This window comes from Ovis canadensis, chromosome 18 (genome assembly GCF_042477335.2).
Source record: "Ovis canadensis isolate MfBH-ARS-UI-01 breed Bighorn chromosome 18, ARS-UI_OviCan_v2, whole genome shotgun sequence".
Classification (NCBI taxonomy): Eukaryota; Metazoa; Chordata; class Mammalia; order Artiodactyla; family Bovidae; genus Ovis; species Ovis canadensis.
Window position 1 is genome coordinate 82497654 of NC_091262.1, and position 9700 is coordinate 82507353.

At 61.0% G+C, this 9700-nt stretch overlaps 1 long non-coding RNA gene across 1 annotated transcript; it reads right to left on the reverse strand.

Moving 5' to 3' along the window:
* Nucleotides 1–5530: 5530 nt before the first annotated feature.
* On the reverse strand, nucleotides 5531–7468 carry LOC138423185 (uncharacterized). Its single transcript, XR_011250165.1, has 3 exons — nucleotides 7346–7468; nucleotides 5830–5925; nucleotides 5531–5664 (listed from the first exon to the last, which is right to left on the reverse strand). It is a non-coding gene; the product is annotated as an uncharacterized lncRNA (long non-coding RNA).
* Nucleotides 7469–9700: the final 2232 nt, after the last annotated feature.

Consider the following 9700-nt stretch of genomic DNA (forward strand, 5'->3'; position numbering starts at 1 on the left):
CCAGGGAGCCACGGGGAACAGTGACCCTGACCAGCAGGACTTTATTTTAACGTGCTGCTTTTAAAGCCTTGTTTGTTTCAACAGCATTTGTTTGAAAAATACACAAATAACGCAAAAAAACAGGCTCAATATTTTAATAGGAGAGCCTCCCAGCCCCAGGGCTTCCCCACATGTATTCCTGCTCCAGGTCTCGCAGACACCTTCCAGGTCTTCCCAGGCTTTCAACCCTAAGCGTGAAAACAGACCCAGGTCAGTCAGGGCGGTTAGGGGACCAACCCCCGTTTATCCTGCATGTCAGGGTCGGTCATCTGTGTTCAGCGTATTTAAACAAGCAAAGCCATTTCCAACTCAGGGAACAGTATCTCCTGATGTTCCCCGTGGAGGGGAGCCTGTGTCCCAAGTGGTGGTGCCCAGGCTGGAGTGGGTCAGGCCCCACTTGGAGCTTCAACGACTGTTCTTGGCCACAGCAGGGACACGGTGACTCCACGCAAGCCTTGGAAGATGGTTGTGGTGTGCAGGTCAGTTGCCCCCTAGCCAGCCCAGGTGATGCTAGTGGTAGAGAATCCGCCTGCCAGTGCGGGAGACGTAAGAGACCCAGGCTCGATCCCTTAGTCGGGAAGATCCCCTGGAGAAGGGCACGGCCACCCATTCCAGGGTTCTTACCAGAGAACCCTATGGACGGAGGAGCTTGGTTAGCTATGACTGGGACACAGCTGGAGCGGCTCAGCATGTGCACACACGGAATCCAGGCAGCAGAGGCCAGCGGCAGGGGCCCTGTAGGTGGGAGACGCCCAGAGGAGCCTCAGGCCAACTCCAGGTTCAGGGAGCTGCCGGGGGTGCTCGGGGAGCCGAGGATGCTGGGGGAGAAAGATCAAAAGACACCGACGTGCAGGAGCTGGACAGGCGCCATGTGGCCAAGCACAGCACGCTGGAGGGGACCGTGATGGCGGGAGGCAGGGCGTGTGTGGAGCTGGGAGTCTGCCTGAGCCACAAAGTGGGGCCTTGGACGCCAGGCCAAGGGGGGCGGTGCACGGGAGGGGTGGCCAGCCTCCTCCTGCCTGCTGTGACGAGGGCAGAGCCGTGGGAGGGGCGGTCTCCAGCCGTCCTCGGAGGTGGGGCCATTCTGGAGGCTGGCATATGCTCGGGGAACGCAAACTGATTGAAATACCAGCCTGAAAGGCATAATTAAGAAGGCGAATCTGGTGCCCAAACACCCACCGTGGTTCAAAGCCAAGGATCGTATACGGAGACGGTCTGCTCCTGTGACGACCACCCTCCAGGGCAGAGAGCGTGGAGTGGGTGCAACAGGCAGGTGCCCAGACCGTCCAGAGTCACTTGTTGGCTCAGGGTCCCCGACACCCCTCCAGGCCTGGGCGGAGGGGCAGCCGAAAGAAAACCCTCAGCGCTGGCGCCAGCGCGTGCCAGGAGAGAGGCCTGGCCACGGCACACGTGCCAAAGCACAAGGGCGTGGGACCGAGATAGCAGCGGGGGCTTTGGAATGTTCCCAAAGGAGGGGCTTGTGCAGAGTCTCATGGGGTGGGAGGACTGGGGACTCCGCAGGACCTAAGAAGCCGAATGATTCAGACATGGTGGTGATGGAGCAGGAGGTGGGCTGATGGAGGCCGGACCGCCCCTGGGGTCCACCATGACCCCTCATGGCTGAAAAGCCCCCGTGGACTCCGGTTGGGTGGGCAACACCCCCAGGAGCGAGGACCTGGGGGTTCAGATGCGTCCTGGGGCCACAACCCCCTCTGGGTGGCTGCCCAGCCCGGGACGGCTTCACACCGAGACGGTGGCTGGTGGGTACCTCTGAGCAGCAAGGCCTCAGTCCCCGATGGCCACCCAGAAATCCAGTCCTGTGCTCCTGCCCGAGGAGGCTGCCTGGCCATCTGCTCCCAGGACTTAAGACTAAGGGGTGCAAACACCACCCTCTCTGCACAGCAGACAGGGGGCTAAAGCAGTCTCGTAACTGCTGGTGACAGTCTGCAAATGATTTATTGATTTTTTTTAATAAAAATATGTCACACTCTCTGGAGCAGGTGGAGACCAAGTGTGCACCCGGCCAGCTGGATGGAGGCCTGGTGGCTGCCGTCTGATGCCAGCTGGGCGCAGACGCCAAGCAGGAGCGCGCAGCCGCGATGAAGCCCTGCTGCCCGGCGCCCCGCGCTTGCACAGACCCCGCCCTCCAGGAATGCACGCAGCCCGTGGCCAGCACCCGGCCCGTGCCAGGCGCCCTGGCAGAGCGTGCTGGGAGAATGCCAAGACCAGCTGGGCTGCAGCTGCCCCGCTGGGCTCAGGGCCGCAGAGACGAGAGTGCCAGGACAGTCGGTGCGTGGCTGGGCTTCAACGGGCCCACGGTCCCTGCGTGTGGCTGGGGCAGGGCAGGGGCCGTCCCCTGGAGCGACGTGGAGTGTGGGGGCCACCCAGCCAGAGAGCAGGGCAGAGCGGCACAGCCTGGCAGGGGGAGGGCACGCGGGAAACGAAGGTGGGGGAGAGCTGGCGAGGTGTGAGAAGGAGGAGAGGGCAGCAGGGCAGAGGACAAGACGACGAGGCCGGGGGTGGACGAGGGTCCCCAGAGGTCCCCGGGGGGCCACACGGGCTCCTGTGGATCTTGCCAAGCCCTGGAAGCTTGTAACGAGGAGAGACTTCACTAAACCTGTGCTTCAAGATGCTCCCTCTAGCCCAAAGGGCCATCGATGGATAGATCGATCGAGACCTCATGGGCCATCCATAACGGGAGTACTATGCAGTCGTGAAAAGGGGGTTCAGACACGCAGTGCACTGTGGGTGAGCCTCAGACCCTGTGCTGAGACAGGCCAGACAGACAAGCCCACACGCTGTGTGATCCCGTTTGTATGAGAGCTCCGGGACAGGCAAACCTGCAGACAGAAAAGAGACGGGTAGTCCCCGGGGGCTGGGGGGCTGGGGCGAGCGGAGGGACGGCTCCGGGGGCGTGGCGTGGCTGCACAGGCTGACGGTACCGGTTTGGAGCTGGGCAGACGGAGAGGTTCCCAACGCTGTGCGCGCATCCCATTCCTGGAGGAGGAGAAGCGGGCCATGCCGGGGGAGAGGGGAGGAGGGGTGGGCCAGGCGAGGGAACGGCGCCCTTGGGGAGAGGCAGGCGTCCTCCCGCCCCCAGCCTCACCCGCAGGCTCGCTTTCCCGCCAGGCTCCCCTGCTCTTCTGGGCGGGCCAGCCCCTCCGCCCCGGCGCTCCCCGGCGGGAGTCCCAAACCCAGGGACCCAGCTCAGGGCCGGTGAGCCCCGGGGGGCCTCCCCCGGGACCCATGTGTCATCGAAGAACAGGGGCTGGGACCCCCAGCGCCCCCCATCCCGGCCCGCCCCCAGCACATCCTCGCACTGCGTGAGTCTGCAGAGCCCAGAACCGGTTTCGGAGATCTGCTGCGCGCCCCGCCTCACTCCCGCTCCAGGGTCTGGGGTCGCTGCATCTCAGCCCCTGGGGCAGAGCCGTCAAGGCATCCAGGCCTGGGTCCTGGCCCCGCCGGCTTCAGTGAGCAGACCTGGGCTCTCCGCAGCTGCTCGCCTGGGGGCTGTGCCGCACGAGTACCACACACACATCACACACCACACACACCACGTCACACCCCACACAGCACATCCACACACACACACGACACACACACACACCACACACACCGCACACCACACACACAACACCTACCACGTCACACCCCACACAGCACATCCACACACACACACGACACACACACACACCACACACACTGCACACCACACACACAACACCTACCACGTCACACCCCACACAGCACATCCACACACACACCACACACGTGACGCACACACACACACACACACGTGATATATACCACACACCACACACAGCACATCACACCCCACACAGCACACCCCACACACACCACACACGTGACGCAACACGTGTGATATATACCACACACACCACACACATGGCACACACACACACCACACACACGTGATATACACCACACACCACACACACCACGTCACACCCCACACAGCACATCCACACACACACACCACACACGTGACACACACACGTGTGATATATACCACACACACCGCACACATGGCACACGTGATACGCACACATCACACGCACATCACACACAGACTACATACTGATGGGCCTGTTTGCGGGGCAGCAGCGGAGGCGCAGACAGAGCTCAGACGTGTGGACGTGGGAGGGAGGGCGGGGACGCCCGGAGAGAGCACAGACGCGGGGGCCCCGCCACCGAGGCCCGGGGCGGGGGGCACGGGAGGGGCGTCACGAGGGCGGGACACACGCGGCCTGCGGCCGATTCACGCTGACGAGGCAGAAAGCAGCGGGACATTGGAAAGCAATCATCCTCCAAGGAAAACAAACAAATTAAGCCATAAAACAGGACCACACACACCACGCTCTCACGCACGCACGCCCGTGGGTCGTGGCGAAGGGGCTCGGGAGCCGCCGCAGAGCTCCTGGTGAGCAAAGCTGCAACGGTGTGAGCGGCCGAGCACCTGCTGGGTTTCAACGCCAAGTATAAACTGTCCATAAAGTCCTGTCGATACGGAAGTGATCACATGCGTGAACTGGGACGAAAGAAGGACCTAAGACCCCGGGCAGGCGGTCCCGCCTGAGGTGCGGGCAGAGCCGGGGCCCCTCCAGAGGGCCGTGAGGACAAGGAGGTCACTCGCTTCCCCACAAGAAGCCTGAGCACACCCCTCGCCAGCATCTCCCGCTGCGACACGCGACGCTGACGTGAAGTCCTGAGGAACCACACCCCTTACCTGTGTCTCCTGCTGGGACACGCGATGCTGACATGTGAAGTCATAGGAACCACAGCCCTCACCAGCATCTCCTACTGTGACACGCGATGCTGACGTGTGAAGTCATAGGAACCACAGCCCTCACCAGCATCTCCTGCTGTGACACGCGATGCTGACATGTGAAGTCATAGGAACCATAGCCCTCACCTGTGTCTCCTGCTGGGACACACGACGCTGACATGTGAAGTCATAGGAACCACAGCCCTCACCTGTGTCTCCTGCTGGGACATGTGACGCTGACATGTGAAGTCAGGAGAAACCACACCCCTCGCCAGCGTCTCCTGCTGGGACACGCGACGCTGACGTGAAGTCCTGAGGAACCACACCCCTTACCTGTGTCTCCTGCTGGGACACGCGATGCTGACATGTGAAGTCATGGGAACCACAGCCCTCACTCGTGTCTCCTGCTGGGACACGTGACGCTGACATGTGAAGTCACGGGAACCACACCCCTCGCCAGCGTCCCCTGCTGGGACACGCGATGCTGACATGTGAAGTCATAGGAACCACAGCCCTCACCTGTGTCCCCTGCTGGGACACGTGACGCTGACATGTGAAGTCAGGAGACACCACACTCTCACCTGCGTCTCCTGCTGGGACACGCGATGCTGACATGTGAAGTCATAGGAACCACAGCCCTCACCTGTGTCCCCTGCTGGGACATGTGACACTGACATGTGAAGTCAGGAGACACCACACTCTCACCTGCGTCTCCTGCTGGGACACGCGATGCTGACATGTGAAGTCAGGAGACACCACAGCCCTCACCTGCGTCTCCTGCTCTGACACGTGACGCTGACATGTGAAGTCATAGGAACCACAGCCCTCACCTGCGTCTCCTGCTGGGACACGCGACGCTAACATGTGAAGTCAGGAGAAGGGCCCTTCCCTTCTCAGCCCTTCCTCCCCAAAAACACGCAACCGCAGTCTAACCGTGAGAAAAGCATCAGACAGACTCGCCCGAGGAGCCTCCCCCAGGCACCTGAGCAGTTCTCATCACTGACCTGTCACTAAGACGAGGAAAACCTCGAGCTTGGTCTCAGCCACGAGGAGCCTAGGAAGACGGCAAGAGCGATGCGGCGAGGTGTCCTGGTGGGGTCCTGGAGCAGGAAGTAAGCATGACGGGAAAACTCAGGAATCTGCGTAAAGCGCGGACTTGCGGTAACAACAGTGTATCCACGCGTGCTTGCTAAATCGCTTCAGTCATGGCCGACTCTGTGAAGCCCGCCAGGCTCCTCTGTCCGTGGGCTTCTCCAGGCGAGAACCCTGGAGTGGGTTGCCATGCTCGCCTCCAGGGGACCTTCCTGACCCGGGATGGAACCCGGTCGGGCTTCTTACACCTTCCGCATTTGCAGGCAGGGTCTCAACCACTAGCACCACCTGGGAAGCCCAGGGGGTCTGTGCAGGTTCATTAGTTATAACAAATGCACCCCATTTCTGTAAATGGTGACACAGAGGGGACTGAACCTGGCTCCATGGGAGCCTGCCGACCACCTGCAAAGTTTCCTGCAAATCTAAACCTGCTCTACAGGGAAAGCATTTAATGAACTAAAGCGTAAGATCTGCTTATGCAGGTCGCTCCGTCACTTTATCAGCTGAATCCACTGTCTTGCCAAGTTTAATGTTAAATGTTCGGCTGCGACTGGGAAAGACTGGGACCAGAAACTTGTCAGGAGGACCCCTGGGCCACTCTGAGCTCATTTGACACTGGGCTGTACTTACTAGGCTGGAACCCCATTTCCACGCCGAGGTCAGGTCATAGCCCCAAGGCAACTGCAGGCACTTCCTGCAAAAACCCCCAAGCCTTTCCCAAGGGAACTGCAACCGTTTGCAGTCGTAACTGAACTGGAGAGAGGAAATCCTCGGCCTCTTGAGGATTCCTGAAAACCGATTCTGAACTGACAGTAATTCCGGGGGCCCGAATCATGGCCGCAGCCCGTGGGTCCAAGCGGGAACTGGCTGGGGTCAGTAACTGACGGCGGGCTGATCCTCAGCGGGGAGCCGTGCGCAGAGCCCAGCTGGGTTAGAGCCACAGAGCTGCCAGGGCTGGTTGGGGTAGAGGTGGCAACAGGTAAGTCCCCCACGTGAGTTCTCCGTGGACAGGGGCTCATTACAGCCATCCCAGTATTCCTTCCTCAGCCTGGTGGGAGGGGCTGAAAGGAAAGCCTGTCACTTCCCCTCCCATCCAGATAGAAATTAGGGGCAACGCCCTAATTTGCCATGCTCGCCTCCAGGGGACCTTCCTGACCCGGGATGGAACCTGGTCGGGCTTCTTACACCTTCCGCATTTGCAGGCAGGGTGCAGATCAGTGCCTCATCAAAGGCTTGAAAGCAGCAGCAGCGCGAAAGTCTAACACACTCCCTGTCTCACGAGTGGGGCACGTGCGCAGCTCACGCAGAAGCTGGACGGGTCCCGGGAAGGGCTGCCCCTCTGTAAACTGACTCGGGTGTCCGTCCCCCGCACCTGCCGCCCCTGAGCCCCACGTATCTTCACTGGAGCCAACGGACCCCGCTCCTCACCCTTGAGAGGCCGCCTCTGACCTGGGAATGTCTTTTTTTTCCTCTATGTATAAGGCCGACCGGAGCCCGGTTTTACCCGGCAGGGCCAACGGTCCGTAGTCGCAGCCTCACCCCAGGACCGTGTGTGTTTTTACCAGAGACCTTCCCCGGTGCAGAGCATCACACTGGCCGCCACACGGAGGGTACCATCCAGCCAGGAGGCGGGGAGAATGCCAAGCACCTGAAGACTCACGCCAACTAGGAGAGAGGCAGCAGGCCCTACAGACGCCCAGGGGGCTGCTGCAGCAGCGAGGTCTCCGGAGGCGCCATGGCCTGGAGTCTGTTAGGACATTCCCTCCAAGTGGAACACAGGACACGATGCCTCACACCACAGGTTTGAAGGTTCCAGTTACCTCCACCGACAGGTGCCTGCAAGGCTGCAGGGTGGGTGGGTCCAGGAGAGGCAGGCGTGCAGCAGGTTCAGAACGCAGCCGGCCCACCGTCTTATGATGCGGGTGACCCAGCGTCCCTGAGTGCTCAGGACCCCAGGAAGGCTGTATGCAGCCTCTGGCAAGGGGCTGGCCAAGACTCTCTGGGACCTCGGGGCGAATCCATCCTGTCTTCTGCAGATAACTGCTCTCCTTTTGAGAGATAGCTTCTGGTCCCGCTGGGAGGACTTCACCATGGGACAGCAGGTGGTTGCCTGACCTCCGGCCAGGGGGCAGAGCCTGGACAGGCAGCCCGTGCCCACCAGGAGTGGTGTGTCGGAGCCCCACTTCCCACAGGCCCGGGGCTTGTGCACGTGGGGTGTGTCAGGGACTCAGACCCCTTCAGCACAGACTTCAGCTGCGTGCCCTCCTGGGGTATTCTCTGCAACCCAGCGGAGGAGGACAGAAGCTGAGCCCGGCTGACAGATGGGCCTTCCTGATCTGCTGGGACTGTCTGCAAGCAGACATCCAGCTCGGGGTGGGCCCTGGACACAGCGAAGGAGCCTTCTCCAGGGGCAGAGCCTCAGCCGTCCTTTTGGCCCGTGTGTGAGTGAGCGGCATCCAGGGTGCAGATGTGCGCTGAGTCACAGGCAGCTGCTGCCAGAGGGGCCGGGCGGTCAGGGACCTGGGGGGACAGGACTGGAGGGTTAGTGACCAGGAAGCCTGAGGAAAGACACGTGGGTGGACCTCCCAAGGAGCACCAGCTCTGAAGGGGTGTGCATTCCACGTGAACGCCCAGCAAAGGGCACCGCTGCTGAGGAGGCTCTTCACACCCAGGACAGAGGCCCCCTGCACGTGTGACTCCATCCACCACCCCAGCCACCCCTGTGGCAGCTTCAGGCAGCCAGGGTGGGGAGAAGGGTGGGGAGGGGGACCAGTACCGCCTCCCCACCCTGGCCCGAGCAGCATGAGCAGGTGGCCGGCACAAGCCCCCAGTCCCAGCTGAGGCTCCACGCCCAGATCTGCCAGCCTCAGTGGGCCCCCCTCCGGGGGCACAGCCACGCGGGCTCCTGGGGGCCCTCGCTCCCAGCCTGGACAAAAGGGAGCCCCCCCCCTGCTCCCTGCAAGGCCCCTTCACCCTGGAGGTACCACCTGTCACCACAGTCACTTCAGACTTCTCTCCCTCCCTCCTCAGCGACCCCCTGCCTACCCAGGAAGTCTCTGCTTTCCTTGGCGGTGCCTTGTGGCATGTGGGGTCTTAGTTCCCCAGCTAGGGAGCAGGCTTGCACGCCCTGCATTGAAAGCGCAGCGTCTTAGCCACGGAACTGCAGGGCAAGTGCCCCAACTAAGTCCTTGCTCTAAACATCCCATCCTCACAGCAGGGACAAAGCCCTCTGCACAGCTCCTGAACCCGACTCGCCTTCCTTTTGAGTTCGGCTACCTTTTCCCCTGAGAGCCCCCTTCAGTGTTTCCCTTCTCTCAGGCAATAAAGAATCTGCCTGCAGGGCAGCAGACCGGGGTTCCACCCCAGGGTCTCCCAGAGAATCCCGCAGACAGAGGAGCTTGACGGGCTACAGTCCACGGGGCCGCAGAGAGTCAGACACGACTGAGGAACTGGCACGTTCACTTCAGTGAAGAAAGGCTGGTGGCAAATTTGTCTGAAAATGCGTTTCAGCCACCACGCGTGCACAGCATATTTCCTGCAGGTGGGATTCAATTCTGAGTTGGGCCTCTCGGTGCTTTCAAGATAACGTCTCGTTGTCCTGCGGTCTCCGGCGTCTCTGGTGGAGGAGTCTGTGGGGTGTTTGCTGCTTTTTAAGATCACCTGCGTCTTCCAGAGACTTTAGCGATTTTCTCCTTGCCCCATTTTCCACATTTTAATATGATTCTCCCAGGAGACTTTGTCTCATCTGTTCGTTTTGATCTAACTTGGGGTCTGCAGTCACAC